A 15,279-nucleotide genomic window follows, 5' to 3' on the forward strand; every position below is an offset into this window, starting at 1 on the left:
CATTGATGTTTCTATCTCTCTCACTCTCTCCTTCCTCTCTGAAATCAATAAAAATATATTTTAAAAAATAAAATACCGCCGAAGCCGGTTTGGCTTCGTGGTAGAGCATCGGTCTGCGGACTGAAAGGTCCCAGGTTCGATTCCAGGCAAGGGCATGTACATTGGTTGCGGGCACATCCCCTGTAGGGGGTGTGCAAGAGGCAGCTGGTCGATGTTTCTCTCTCATCGACGTTTCTAGCTCTCTATCTCTCTCCCTTCCTCTCTTTAAAAAATCAATAAAATATATTTTAAAAAAATAAAATAAAATGAAATAAAAATTTAAAAATAAAAATAAATAAAATACCTAAGATTGTTGGCTTCAAAAGACTTAACGTAAATTTAGGATAAAGAACTAGCTAGTGCTTTAAGGTTCATGTTCATTTTGGCAGCCTTTAGTATTGCTGAATTTTTCTATTAGGTATCTTAGAGTATTTAAACCCCTCTGAGTAATTTTAGGAAAGCTAGTTAGCTTCTTAGCATTTATTTATGTCTCAAGGTATTTATGACTTTTACCAAAATGTACATTTTTAAATATATATATTTTATTGATGTTTTACAGAGAGGAAGGGAGAGGGATAGAGAGTTAGAAACATCATTGAGAATGAAACATTGATCAGCTGCCTCCTGCATATTCCCCTCTGGGGATGTGCCTGCAACCAAGGTATATGCCCTTGACTGGAATCAAACCTGGGACCTTTCAGTCTGCAGGCCGATGCTCTATCCACTGAGCCAAACTGGTTAGGGCCAAAACATACATTTTAAAAAATATTCTTTTAACCACTAAAGAAGCTTATAGTAAAGAGTAAACATTTAGGTTAGATGGATCTCAAAAACTGAAATTAACCCAATTCCAATTGTCTTCTATCCCAAGAAGAAATGTAATTAATTCATACATATTGATTTCTACTCCAAGGTTTCAAATAGGAGGGGAAAATGATTGTTGGCTTCAAAAGACTTAACGTAAATTTAGGATAAAGAACTTCTATAGGTCTAGAATCTTGGCTTGAAGCCTCTCAACTAGAGCACTGTGGTTCCTCCTAGTTTAATGATCAGAGTCAGGTAATCATCATTTCTGTGAAACCTGTGGCCGCGGAGAGTCTGTGACTTAGCAAGCCTTCTGCCTTCCCTGTTTCTGTGGACATGGACCGTGTATTTGTCCTGCCTTGTCTGTCTGGTGTAGGAGTTGGTGACACCGGTTATCTTTCATGTTTGCGGTCCTAGAAAAGTAAAAAATAAGACCACCAACTTTAAGTTAAATATTTACAACACAGACTGTACACTGAGTGGCCAGATTATTATGATCTCTGAACACATAATAATCTGGCCACTCTGTGTGTGTGTGTGTGTGTGTGTGTGTGTGTGTGTTCTCTCTCTCTCTCTCTCACTCTCTCTCTCTCTCTCTCTCTCTCTCTCTCTCTCACACACACACACACACACACAGTGGCCAGATTATTATTATTATTATTTTTTTTTTTGTGTGTGTGTGTGTGTGTGTGTATATATATACACACACACACACACACACACACACACACACACACACATATATTACAGTATATATTAGAGGCCCAGTGCATGAATTCATGCATGGTGGGGTCTGGCCAGGGGTCTGGACATGGGCAGTTGGCCAGTTGGCCAGCCTGCCTGCTGGTCAAACTCCTGGTCGAGGGGACAGTTTGCATATTAGCCTTTTATTATATAGGATATACACTAATATAATAATCTGGCCACTCAGTGTATATACATTCGAGACTTTAAACATCCCTGGGACTCATGGAATAAAATAATTGGAGAATCAGACAGACCAGCCAGACATTTTTAAAAACACCTGGGAGAGCCCAGCCGGTGGGGTTCAGTGGTTGAGGATTGACGATTTGATTCCTGGTCAGCAACCATGCCAAGGTTGTGGGCTCGCTCCCTAGTAGGGGGTGTGCAGGAGGCTATCAATGATTCTCTCTCATCATTGATGTTTCTATCTCCCTCCCTCTCCCTTTCTGAAACCGATAAAAACATATTTAAAAACAAGAACAGCAGGGAGAAAAGAATGTCTACAAGATTTGCCTGAGATGAGAGAGCCTGAGGTTTTGGCCTAATATCCAGTCAGTGTGAGTTCACCCTGGACACACAAAAATGATGGCGAAGCAGGAGCTTGGGGCTAACGGGAAGGAAACATGAAAAAAGCAAACATTGCAAGCATGAAAGAAAAAAAACAAACAAAATAGATTTACAGTCCAACATGCGGGTGACTGTGTGTGTTGTGTTTGGGGAGGGAAGGCGGGGACCAGCATTCCTAGGATTCAGATCCTGGGAAGGAGGTGGCCCCACTATTTTCTCTCCCTGGGCTGAAGGACTGAAGTTGCTTGGAGTTTGTGCTTTTCTCCTCCTTGTTTACTTTACTTGGATTTCCTGTTTTGTTTTTTTTTATGTTTGTGTTTTATTTTGGATAATTTTCCAGGCTTGGGCTTTATTTAAAATGTCACGGGAAGCCGAAACCGGTTTGGCTCAGTGGTAGAGCGTCGGTCTGCCGACTGAAGGGTCCCGGGTTCGATTCCGGTCAGGGGCATGTACGTTGGTTGCGGGCACTTTCCCAGTAGGGGGTGTGCAAGAGGCAGCTGGTCGATGTTTCTCTCTCATCGATGTTTCTAACTCTCTATCCCTCTCTCTTCCTCTCTGTGAAAAATCAATAAAATATATTAAAAATAATAATAATAAATAAATAAATAAAATGTCACAGGGAGATCTCTCTGTTAATTGTACCTGAACAGACACCTCACTGTGCCTTGGCTTTTATTTTAAATCAAAAGTATGTGTGCAGTTCTGTAGGGGATAGCTCATTTGTCGAATTTATAAATGACAGATGGACATCGGAAATATCTGCTTATTTTATTATATATGTATGTATGTATGTATGTATTATATGTATGTATTTTTACAAAATGCCTTTCCTCCGATTTCATTTAAGTTACTTTTGTTTTGACTCCAAATCTTTTTTTTCTTTATTAAGGTATTACCTATGTGTCCTTATTCCCCCACAGCCCCACCCCCCCACCCGCTCACGCCCTCACCCCCCCTGGTGTCTGTGTCCATTGGTTAAGCTTATATGCAAGCATACAAGTCCTTTGGTTGATCTCTCCCCGTTCCCCCCACCCTCCCCTACCTTCCCTTTCAGGTTTGATGGTCTGACTGATGCTTCTCTGTCTCTGGATCTGTTTTTGTTCATCAGTTTATGTTGTTCATTATATTCCACAAATGAGTGAGATCATGTGATATCTTTCTTTCTCTGACTGGCTTATTTCGCTTCCCATAATGCTCTCCAGGCCCATCCATGCTGTTGCTTTCTCTCTCTCCATGTCTGGTAAACACAGTACATCCTTTACCCAGGAGTAGCATTTACCATTCTCTTGCCTGCTACATAGTTTGTAAATTTCCATGATATTCTAGGCTCGAAATTAAAAAAAATATATATGTATAAGATTTTATTGATATAGGAGGGAGAGAAACATTGACTGGCAGCCTCCTGCACAACGCCCTTTATTGGGAATCGAGCCAGCAACCAGGCCATGTGCCCTGACCGGAATCAAGCCAGTGACCCTTCTGTGCATGGGACGATGCTCAATCCACTGAGCCACACCGGCCAGGGCAGGGCTCCAGATCGACTGGTGGCACATTCCCTGAGCTGCTTAGGCCCGTGAGTCCTATTTCCTAAGGAGGTTCCTGGTCACCCTCCTCCTTGTCAGGGCCTGAGGGGCAGCTTTGGCAGGTTTCCCAGCTGAAGCTGTTAGGAATGTTGGACGCTTGTTGGGGGGTGCTTGTTGGGGGCGCCTCTAGATGCTGTCTTTCCACAGCTGGGCATCGTGGGCCTTGAGCAGCTCATCATCCCGCGTCAACCTTCCAGTTGGAAGCTGGGAGACGTTTCCAGTGCTTGCCCCCTGGGCGTCCGCCTCTCGGGAAGGCTCAGCGGCCTTGTTGACCCAGTTGACCCAGAAAGGGTTAACCCAGTTCCTAAGGCTGTTTCCTTCCTTCTCCATCGCTTGGAGGGCTGGCGTTTCTGGTGGACTTTTCCTTTTCGCCATTGTCTTCTGGGTCAGACATTTGTTTGCCAACGTGGATGCTGCTGCTGTGATCGCAGTGGGAGGGATGAAGTCAGTGTGTCGGAGCCTGCCAGCAGCAGCTGGTGTCCAAACACATCTTGTCAGTCTCACCTCTCCCAGCTGGACCGTCTCCCTGGAAAGGCATCTCCAGCGAAAGCGAAGGTCGGACCATCGGATGCTCTCCTCGACCACCCTCAGTGTGGCTCTTTCTGCCTGCCCCTTCCTGGAGCCCGAACTCTGCTTCTTATCCTGTTCCCATGGGACATAGGCATGCCCCTTTACCCACACTAGTTTTGTTGTTGTTGTTGTTGTTGTTTATATTTTTATTGATTTCGGAGAGGAAGATAGAAATATCAATGATGAGAGAGAATCACTGATTGGCTGCCTCCTGCACGCCCCTTACTGGAGATCGAGCCCGAAACCCGGGCATACGCCCTTGATCGGAATCAAACCTGGGACCCTTCAGACTGCAGGCTGATGCTCTGTCCACTGAGCCACACCAGCCAGATCCTGGCTCTCATCTTTGAAACGTCTGCACAGTCTGCCCTCCAGCTCCACTTCAGGTCACTTCCCAGACGGACTCGCTGGCTGCTCCTCAAGGCCCCTAACATCTCACTGCCTGGGCATCAGCCTCACACCCAGGATCACGTCCTTACTCCGGCCTGGGCCCACAGGGCTCCGCGGGTCCGTCCCCAGGTCCGGCTCCTTGAGTCTCCCCTCCACCCGCAGTTCTGTGAGCCGAAGGAACAGAGGACCTGCTGTCCACATACCCAGCGTACAGTGGCCGGACAGACATGGGAGCTGCCGCTGTCCCCAGAAGCTTGTATAATATTTTGGAGTATTCACAGCTTTAAGGGGGTGATTTTCATACTCCCTGGATCTGACTTCCTGTGATGGTGGTGGAGCATGGCGGGGGTGGGGGGTGGGGGGCGGTGTCCATTCTGATCTCAGGCAGCTGCAACTTGCCTTCCTGTCTTGGGTAATGTGTCTGTATCCCAGCCCCTGATCTGATCTGCTCTGATCCGCTCTAATCTCCTCTTTAAGAATATTTCCTTGGAGAATCCAAGATGGCTGCTCGGGTAGGCAACTAGCCGCAGCCGCACACAACAATTTTAATAAAATACAACTAAAATATAAAATGGACATTACCCAGAACTACAGGAAAGTCGACTGACTGGAAATCCTACAACAAGAAGCAAGGAGAAAACCAGAAGGAAGCACGGAGGAGCTGTAAAAGCCTAAGGTACGGAGACACGCGGCGCGCGCGGAGAGGACGGAGCCGGAGAGGAGGGAGGCCGAGTGCCTGGCGGGCGTTCCCCAGCGGGAAGGAGATAAAACTCCGACTGTGCTGGGCCCCCAACTGCTCTGAACCCCAGTTCTGGGCCAGACCCCGGGGACTCAGGCTCAGCCATAGGGAGCTGGGCTGTAAGTCGGAACCCCGGGGGAGCTGCGAAAGGAGGTCCCGGAGGCGCGCACACTGCCCCCAGAGAAGGGACGGTCGGCTGTGCCGCGGGATTGCCCTGACGGGAAGGAGACTGGGGCTCCAGACTGCTGTGAACGCCACCTCCAACTCCACTTCCAACTGAACTGAACCCCAATACCGGACTCATTGTGGGAGAGCATAGACTGTTTGGCAGCAGGCGAAAATCGAGGGCACCTTTCTCTCAGAGGCGCCGGCAGCGAGCACTGAAGGACCCGCATAGGGCGGGGCTTACGGAAGCCAAAGCTGCAGGCTCCACCCTGAAATCCCGTCCCATCTGTAACTGCGAAATGCGACAACAAAATAGATCACAAACGAAAGAAATGGAGGACAAAAAGCGTCTGGATATAGAGTTCAAATCTACGCTTATAAGGTTTTTCAAGAATTTCCTAGAAAAGATGGATAAGGCCTACGAGGATATGAAAAGAGACCATCAAGAAATGATAAGGGAACAACAAGAAATAAAGAATACATTGTCTGAAATAAAAAATATTGTACAGAGTCCTAAAAACAGAAGGGAAGATCACAAGAATCAAGTCAAAGATTTGGAACATAAAGAGCCAGAAGACACTCCTCCACAGAAGCTAGAAGGCAAGAGAATCCAGAAAATTGAAGATAATGTAAGAAACCTCTGGGACAACTTCAAGCGAACCAACATCAGAATTATGGGGGTTCCAGAAGATGAGAGAGAGCAAGATATCGAAAACATACTGAAAGAAATAGTGACAGAAAACTTCCCCTACCTGGTGAAAGAATTTGACTTACAAGTCCAGGAAGTGCACAGAACTCCAAACAAAAGGAATCCAAAGAGGACCACACCGAGACACATCATTATTAAAATTCCAAGAGCAAAAGATAAAGAGAGAATATTAAAAGAAGCAAGAGCAAAGAAGGTAGTAACTTATAAAGGAGCACCTATACGATTGTCAGCTGACTTCTCAACAGAAACCATGCAGGCCAGAAGGGAATGGCAAGAAATATACAAGGTGATGAATAGCAAGAACCTACAGCCAAAAATAAGCTACCCAGCAAAGCTATCACTCAGAATCGAAGGCCAGATAAAGAGCTTCACTAATAAAAAAAAGCTAAAGGAGTTCATCACCACCAAACCAGAATTATATGAATTGCTGAAGGGGGTTCTTTCAGAAGAGAAAGTAAACAAAGATAAAAATTATGAACAACAAATACGTAATTATCAACAAGTGAATCTAAAAACCAAGGAAATTAAAAAAATCTGATGAACAATATTAACTGTTGAATATAATAGAATCAGAGGTATGGAAGGGGAGTGAACTGACGATTCTTGGGGAAAAGGGGAGAGGGGGGCGTGGGAAGAGACTGAACATAAACTGTGCACCTATGGATAAGGACAATGGGGAGAGGGGAAAGGGCAGAGGGTGGGGTGGGAACCTGGTGGAGGAGAGCAATGGTGGTGGGGGGGGAAGGAACATTTGTAATAATATGAAAAATAAAAACTTATTAAAAAAAAAATAAAAATAAATAAATAAATAAATAAATAAAAAAATAAAAAAATAAAAAAAAAAAAAAGAATATTTCCTTGCCCTAACCGGTTTGGCTCAGTGGTTAGAGATTCAGCCTGTGGACTGAAGGGTCCCAGGTTCGATTCCGGTCAAGGGCATGTACCTTGGTTGTAGGCATAACCCCAGTAGGGGGTGTGCAGGAGGCAGCTGATCGATGTTTCTTTCTCATCGATGTTTCTAACTTTCTATCCCTCTCCCTTCCTCTCTGTAAAACATCAATAAAATATATTTAAAACAAAAAGAATATTTCCTGGGTTGCAGGTTTGATCCCCAGCCCCAGTTGGAGGGAATTTCGGTTGGCAACCAGTCAATGTGTCTCTCCACATTGATGTTTCTCTCTCCCTCTCCCTCCCTCCCACTATCTCTAAAAACAACAATGGAAAAAAAAAAATTCCATAGATGAGAATTAACAACAAAATAATAATTAGATATCTGAACATCTCCTTCCCTTTTCCTCCCTCCCTTCCTCTCTCTCTTCCTTTTTCTCTTTTTCCCTTCTCCTTTTCTCTTTTGCTCCCTCCCGTCATTCCTTTCTGTCTTGCCTCCGCCTCCCCTCTGAAAAACTAACTCTTCCTCCAGCCCCATCTGTTGCTTCTGACTGCAAACTACTCTCCCTCTCCTCATTTTCTTTGCACAGTTAAGACTGAAGCATATAGTAAAACTCAGTCTTAAAAACTCGCACTTACAGAGGCCTGTTAAAACAGCCCTCTCTCACAGGAATCAGTTTGGCTCAGTGGATAGAACGTCAGCCTGCAGACTGGAAGGTCCTGGGTTCGATTCCAGTCAAGGGCATGTACCTTGGTTGCGGGCACATCCCCAGTAGGGGGTGTGCAAGAGACAGCTGATCGATGTTTCTCTTGCATCGATGTTTCCAACTCTCTCTCTCTCTCTCTTCCTCTCTGTAAAAAAATCAATAAAATATATTTTAAAAATAATAAAATAAAATAAATCTTTTCCCTTTAAAACAACAACAACATAAAAGCCCTCTCTCTGTAACAACCCCATTCTTCTGAAGGGAGTCCAGGGGAATTGCTTGTTATGATCTGCCAAGGTCAAAATACTGCCCAGCTCACCCTGAGATAGGTATACGGCTTAGGTGTTTCCCAAGGTAGCGATCAGACCCATGTGCCAGAAAAGGTATCCAAAGATATAATAGAAGAATTTATTCTGAACTGAAGGGAGATGAAAATCTGCCCATCAAAAGGGAAAAAGGGATGTGGAGCGGTCGATGCATACATTCTAGAAGTTTCTGGGGCTTTAAAACCCACAGCTCGTGCCCATGCCCTGGTCGTAACCGGAAGCCTCAATCTCCATGTGTTACTTTGGCCTCTGGCTTCTCACCTTTATCTTCTCAAGGTTCCTGCCAACTCACCAGTGTGCCAGAGCTTCAGGGACTCATAAACAGCACAGGGTGGGGCAGAAGTGGGTGGACAGCAGTGTGTATGGAAAAGAATGCAAAAAGTAATAACTAATAAGAATACAAGAATAGCTGAAACCGGTTTGGCTCAGTGGTAGAGCATCGGTCTGTGGACTGAAAGGTCCCAGGTTCGATTCCGGTCAAGGGCATGTACATTGATTGCAGGCACATCCCCGGTGGGGGTGTGCAGGAGGCAGCTGGTCGATGTTTCTCTCTCATCGACTTTTCTAGTTCTCTATCTCTCTCTTTTCCTCTCTGTAAAAAATCAATAAAATATATTAAAAAAAAAAAAAAAAGAATACAAGAATAAACTCCAGGTTTCGCATGCTCACATCTGCAAACCTCCCTTGCTCCACCCTGAACTCTTTTCTTACTCTCTGGCGTTTGGAAGCCATGGATAGGTAAGATCTAGATGCCCGCTGAACATAAAATGCCAGCTTTATGACAGGTACTGAAGGCTGTAGCCTAGAGCTTTTTTTTTTTTTTTTTTTTTTTGTGCTCTCTTAAAAAATATATATTTTAATCTATTTCAAAGAGAGAGAGGAAGAGAGAGGGCGAGAGAGATAGAAATATCAGTGATGAGAGAGAATCACGGATTGGCTGCCTCCTGCATGCCCCATGCTGGGGATCAAGCCCGCAACCCGGGCCTGTGCCCTGACTGGGAATCAAACTATAACCTCTTGGTTCACAGGTTGATGCTCAACCACTGAGCCACACCAGCTGGGCAGCAAAGAACTTTTCAATAGTCCATCCCAGAATTAAATTCACCCAGCACCAGGACTCCCTCCCTGCACAGGGCCCAGCTGCGCATCTGGGTGCCCTCATGTACACACACACACACATACCAGGAGTTCAGGGCTCTGTGGGAAGCACATCTGGGAAAAAAGAAAGCCTAGAACAGTGGTCGGCAAACTCCTTAGTCCACAGAGCCAAATATCAACAGTACAACAATTGAAATTTATTTTCAGAGCTCAATTTTTAAAACTTAAACTTCTTCAAAATAGACTCACCCAGGCCGTGGCATTTTGTGGAAGAGCCACACTCAAGGGGCCAAAGAGCCGCAGGTGGCTCGAGAGCCGCAGTTTGCTGCCACGGGCCTAGAAGAATTGCACTCCATTCTCTCTCCCAGGCTCACTGACCTGAGCAGTTACCCTGCCTCTCAATTGTCAGGGAAGTGACAGCAAGAGGCCAGGCTGGTTGCTCCTGTAGAGGGGTCTGAGAAGAAATAAATGGGAGCTTGCAGAGCTGAGTGGAGGGTCTTCTTCACATACACACAAAACTGACCTGGGTCCAAGCCGGTTTGGCTTAGTGGATGGAGCTTCAGCCTGGGGATTGAAGGGTTCAGGGTTTGATTCCAGTCAAGGGCAGAAGCCTGGATTTCGGCCTTGATCCCCAGTAGGGGGCGTGCAGGAGGCAGCCGATCCATGATTCTCTTCTCATCCTTGATGTTTCTCTCTCCCTCTCCATTCCTCTCTGAAATCAATAAAAAAATATATATATTTTTAAAAAGTTACGTGATACTGATGTCAGAAGACTCGTGGAAATGGAACTGGCATACATTTTTTACATAAAGGGGAAAAAATAAAATTGTCTTTATTTGCAGATGATATGATTATTTGCCTTAAAAATACCAGGAAATTTATGAAACAACGATAAAAAGTGTATTTAGCACCCTAGCCGGTTTTGCTCAGTGGATGGAGCTTCCCAGGTTGGATTACAGTCAAGGGCACATGCCAGGGTTGTGGGCTTGATCGATCCCCTTTAGGGAGGGCATGCAGGAGGCAGCCGATCAATGAATCCCTCTCATCATTGATGTTTCTATCTCTCATTCTCCCTTCCTCTTTGAAATCAATAAAAATATATTTATTTTAAAAAGTGAATTTAGCAAAGTCAGAAGGTTAATATTAAAAATCAATTAGGCCCTGACCGGTTTGGCTCAGTAGATAGAGCATCGGCCTGCGGACTGAAGGGTCCCAGGTTCGATTCCGGTCAAGGGCATGTACCTTGATTATGGGCACATCCCCAGTGGGGGGTGTGCAGGAGGCAACTGATGGATGTTGCTCTCATCGATGTTTCTAACTATCCCTCTCCCTTCCTCTCTGTAAAAAATAAATAAAACATATTTTTTAAAAATCAATTAGATTCTTATACACTAGCAATAAGTACCTGGAAAATAAAGTGAAAATACTAATTGCATGCATTTTTGAAAGAAGTTTGTGCAATGTTCATGTAGTAATTTGACCCACTACCCATACCAATACTCTTTGACTTAGTTATTTCTAGGAATTTATACTCCAAATAGTGAAATGATATATGCACAAGGATACACATATACTATAGATTCTTTATTATATAATCACAATAATGACCACAATGATGAAAAAAATACAAGTGGATTAAAATGAAAAGGAAATATCCACCTGTGGACATGAGGGCTGCTTAAATAAACTATAAATCTCTACTACCACATAGCAAAAGTAGGAGAAAAGAATGAGGCAATCCTATGAGGACCACCCTCCCAGGGTTTCATAATTACGAGGATATCAGTGCCTTTTATCTATCTGTTTGTTTGTTTTTGTTATTCCTCACCTGAGGATATTTTTCCACTGATTTTTAGGGAGAGTGGAAGAGAGAGGGAAAGCAGAGAGAAACATCAATGGGAGAGAAATGCATTGATTGGTTGCCTCCTGCATGCGCCCTGAACAGGGGTGAGGCTGGGGAAGAGACTGTAGTCAAACCTGAGACCCTCTGATCCACAGGCCAATGCTCTATCCACTGAGCCAAACCAGCTAGGGAACTCCTGACTTTAAGAATGGCCCACAGCCCTAGCCAGTTTGGCTCTGGATAAAGCATCATTCTGCAGAATGAAGTTAGGTTAAAGACACATGCCCAGGTTAAGGGCTTGATCCCCAGGAGGGGGTGCTTGCAGGAGGCAGCCGATCCATGATTCTCTCTCATAATTGATGCTTCTGTCTCTCTCCTTCTCCCTTCCTCTCTGAAATCAATAAAAACATATTAATAATAAAAGTCAGCAGCGAGGCCTTGGGCACAGCATGGAAGACATAGCTCCCTCCTGTGGTCCCCCAGCCACTGGCTTTCCAGTTCCCTCAAAGTCCTCCTGGGGCCATGACGTCCTTCCTGTTATCTGCCCAGATACCTTTCTGCTGACCTCAGGCTTTTCTTGCTGTTGTGAATGACGAAGAAGAAGAAGAAGTGCCATCGGCGGGAGCTGCTTTAGCCTCACAGTCACGCTATGCTCCTAAGGCTTCCTCTCTCCTTTGGCTGTCCTGCTAGCTGTCCTGTGACATGTGTCCTGCTAGCTGTCCTGCTGCATTTGTGGGAGGTTTCTTAGTGGGAGGACAGTGAGAGGCAGAAAGGGGGAAGTGGGCGGTGCCCGGTTCACCTCTTCCTGTATGAGATCAGTGTGCCACCTGGGACTCCTCGGTAATTTTCTCTGACACATGTGCTGTCATAACACCAGCATGCTAATGATAATGGGGGGACCTCTGGACCTCTGCCCTTCCCTTCTCCCGCCCAGTCTCTTTCTCCTCAGCCTGCACCTTCGTTTTCTTCCTGTTGGCTTTTTTTTTCTTCTTTTTTTAAATAAGCAGCTAGCATGTACTGAGTGCCTCTTATGTGCCAGTTGCTGTTATAATCACTTTACCACTATTAACCCATTTGATCCTATTACTTATTCTCTCTCTGTCCTTTTTTTTTTTTTTTTTTTTTTTTTTTTTTTTTTACAGAGAGGAAGGGAGAGGATTAGAGAGAAACATTGATGGGAGAGAAACCATCAGGTGCCTCTTGCACACCTCCTACTGGGGATGTGCCCGCAACCAAGGTGCATGCCCTTGACTGGAATCGAACCTGGAACCTTTCAGTCCGCAGGCCGATGCTCTATCCACTGAGCCAAACCAGTTAGGGCAAGACTAAAACTTTATAGCTCAATTGGGTTCCAGCACAGCTGTGAGGTGGCCCGGGGGGCCAGGCCCCTCTAGGGCTCTGCTCCTGGCCGGCCTGGTTTGCATTGTGCAGGTAGGCTCTGAGCTGTGCCAGTCTGCTCCGGTCTGCTCCCAGGAGACCTCTCCAGCCATGTTTCACCTCAGCAAAGAAGAGAGAAAATGTACTCCCAGAGCCGGAGAGTGGAGCTGGCTTTTATGGACAAAAGTCCATGCTCCTGCTCCCTGATTGGTCAGTCACCATGCAAATGAGGACTCTAAATTCTTGCAGTTTGATTGGTCCAAAAGGCAATGTCCTGATTGGTCAGATTAGAGCTGCTCTGATTGGTTGAAGCTGCGGAAATCAGATTGGAAGGGGAAAGCCTCAGTCCCATTGGTTGAAATAGGATTTCCAGAACTTTTTCATAAGGGGCTGGCTTCTCCTTGAAGTGCAGTTTGCATGAATGGCTGGTTGGCTCTGTTATTTTTCACACTTTCTTATTTTGTTCAATGTCTGTCTCACCCTCTTTAGAGTGTAAGATTCATGAGGGCAGGGTTTTTGTCTGTTTGGTTCATCTCTGCTCCTAGATATTTACTGCCTTTTAATAGCAGTGAAAACTGGCTCAGATTCTTCAGGGTCTTGGACCAGGCTACACAGCTCCAAAATGTTCATCTTCTTTTAAATTATTGATCATTTTAATAGTGATTTTTAGAGAATGCTCTACATAGCGAATTTCCTCAGGGTTATTTTCTTTTGAGGTTGGGTTAGGGGGATGCTTAGCAGGCCCCCTGATTGGAGGCTTAACTGGTAAAAGGTGAGGCCCTCTGATCAAGGCTGGTTTAGCACAGAGAGCATTAAAAAGTAAGACTCTGCCCTAGCTGGTTTGGCTCAGTGGCTAGAGCATCGACCTGCAGACTAAAGGGTCCCAGGTTCAATTCCAGTCTGGGACACATGCCTGGGTTGTGAGCTTGATCTCCAGCTGGGAGCGTGCAGGAGGCAGCAGGTCAATGATTCTCTCTCATCATTGATGTTTCTATCACTCTCTCTTCCTTCCCCTCTGAAATCAATAAAAATATATTTTAAAAAAACACACAAAAAACAAACAAAAACAAGACTGTGCTTTCCAAGGCTGAGGCAGTGAGTGGGGCTAGAATCAGAACGTTCTGCTAATCATGCATTCTGTGCTTTCTTCATTTCCAAGCCAAAATGCAATATGTTTTTGCAGGAATGCTTCAGGCTCAGGGGTTGGGGATCGGGGAGAGAGAACAGAAATCGCCACACTTCACCTTCAGGTCAGAGCAAGCAGCCTTTTGTCTGTTTGCTTCACTGCCGTAGCCTCTCCGAAGGCTCCTTTCCTGGGTCTCCCACAGTCCTGGGGCGGGACAGTCCATGTTAGGATAACTTTTACTTGGAACAGATCCTTTTGTCAACACCAAAGACTCTGTTTGGACTAAACCTTCGTGGAGGTCAGTCGATTGACCTGTGATGGCAGGTCGCGCTGTGAGGGACATGTGGGGTGAGCGGAATGTTCCCTCTGGCAGAGAATGGCACAGGCACACAGCCCGCCCTGCCCTGGCTTCTCTGGTGGCCGAGGGCCGGCTGCACCCAACCACCTTGGGTTCAGGGTGCTGGGTGGCAGAGCCATGCTTACAAAAGTGCCGTCTCCCAGGGCTGTCTGTAGTTCACCTGGGAGAGGTGGCCTCTTGAATGAATATCCTAAAGAGGGGTGAGGCCTCAGTGGGTTTGGCTCAGTGAATAGAGCGATGGCCTGCAGACCGAAGGGTCCTGGGTTTGATTCCGGTCAAGGGCATATGCCCGGGTTGTGGGCTCGATCCCCAGTAGGGGGTGTGCAGGAGGCAGCCGACCCATGATTCTCTCTCATCATGGGTGTTTCTATCTCTCCCTCTCCCTTCTTCTCTGACATCTATATCTATCTATCTATCTATCTATCTCTGTCTATTTATCTATCTATCTATATATATCTCTATCTCTATCTCTATCTATATCTAATAAAAGAGTAATATCCTAATTAGACAAGATGTCCCTCCGGATGTCATTCTGGATGCCTTCCTGACAAGGTCAGGGCAGGAAAGAAGCTAGCCTATGTCCCCTGGTGCCTGCAGGTGGCCAGAGGGAAGCCAGCCCGGGTCCCAGGCAGCCAGGGGAAGGAAGGCCTACTCTTGCATGAATTTTCATGCTTCGGGCCTCTAATGTATATATATATATATATATATATATATATATATATATATATATATATATATATATATATATATATATATATATAAAGAGGAGTGAGGGGGTAATGTGCCCTCTATGAGGGCTGTGAGCCAGCAGAGGATAAAATAGCTATACCCCAGGTGGGCATGGGGTGGGAGTGATGCCTGAGGGATCAGATCAAACCTCACCCAACAGGAAGCGCCCTGGAGGGCAGGGTCGGCCAGCTGGGTGCCCCGGCCTTCCCCTGTTAATGAGGAATCCTGGTGTCTGGGCACGTAGGCCGAGGCAAGGACATGGATCACACCCAGCAGCCCGGGCCCTTATCAATGAGGGTCAACAGTCAGGCTTCTTTGGTGCTGGAAAGCGCCTGGAGGAGCCAGTGGATGGTTGGGTGCATCCAGGACTGGGGGTCTGGGGGGAAGTGACATCCAGGCACGCCCCCTCTTCTCTGCAGCTCCCAGAGGGACAGACATCGGCCTGTGGCAGCAGAAGGACAGACATCGGCCCGTGGCAGCCGGCCAGGGGGCAGGAGGGAGGGAGGGGGAGAGGGGG

At 46.0% G+C, this 15,279-nt stretch overlaps 1 protein-coding gene across 1 annotated transcript in view; it reads left to right on the forward strand.

The window, feature by feature from the left end:
* The window catches only part of SLC30A10 (solute carrier family 30 member 10), a 28,943-nt gene that overhangs the window by 2,876 nt on the left and 10,788 nt on the right, over positions 1-15,279 (forward strand). The gene's annotated exons all lie outside the window — the stretch shown is intronic.

The sequence above is a fragment of the Pipistrellus hanaki genome (genome assembly GCF_964339955.1).
Source record: "Pipistrellus hanaki genome assembly, chromosome: 20".
Classification (NCBI taxonomy): domain Eukaryota; kingdom Metazoa; phylum Chordata; class Mammalia; order Chiroptera; family Vespertilionidae; genus Pipistrellus; species Pipistrellus hanaki.